Here is a 335-nt window from a genome sequence, read left to right on the forward strand (position 1 = left end):
GTGGATGAGACGCGCTGAGCTTCAGAGGCAGTGCGGCCGTGACTGTCCCCTCTTGGCCGTTGTCTGGACCCTCTGCCCTGGGGACAGTGCACAGAAGAGGGACTCTGCCGCCTCACTGCCTCTCAGCTCGTCCTCTAATGGGCAGGACTACCTGTCACCAAGCCAAACTGCCTTGAAAGGCCTCGAAAATGGTCACTGCGGGCTGTGTCTCCCCCTCCGAGGAACCGGGAGAGGTAACAGTCCTTCCACTGATGCCCCCGGTGAGCCAGGTCTGAGTCCTCGGGGCCGCCCGGTGGAGCTGGGCCCTGGCTGCTCCCACCTGCACCCGGTCTGCA

The sequence above is a fragment of the Myotis davidii genome, unplaced genomic scaffold (genome assembly GCF_000327345.1).
Source record: "Myotis davidii unplaced genomic scaffold, ASM32734v1 scaffold496, whole genome shotgun sequence".
NCBI lineage: Eukaryota > Metazoa > Chordata > Mammalia > Chiroptera > Vespertilionidae > Myotis > Myotis davidii.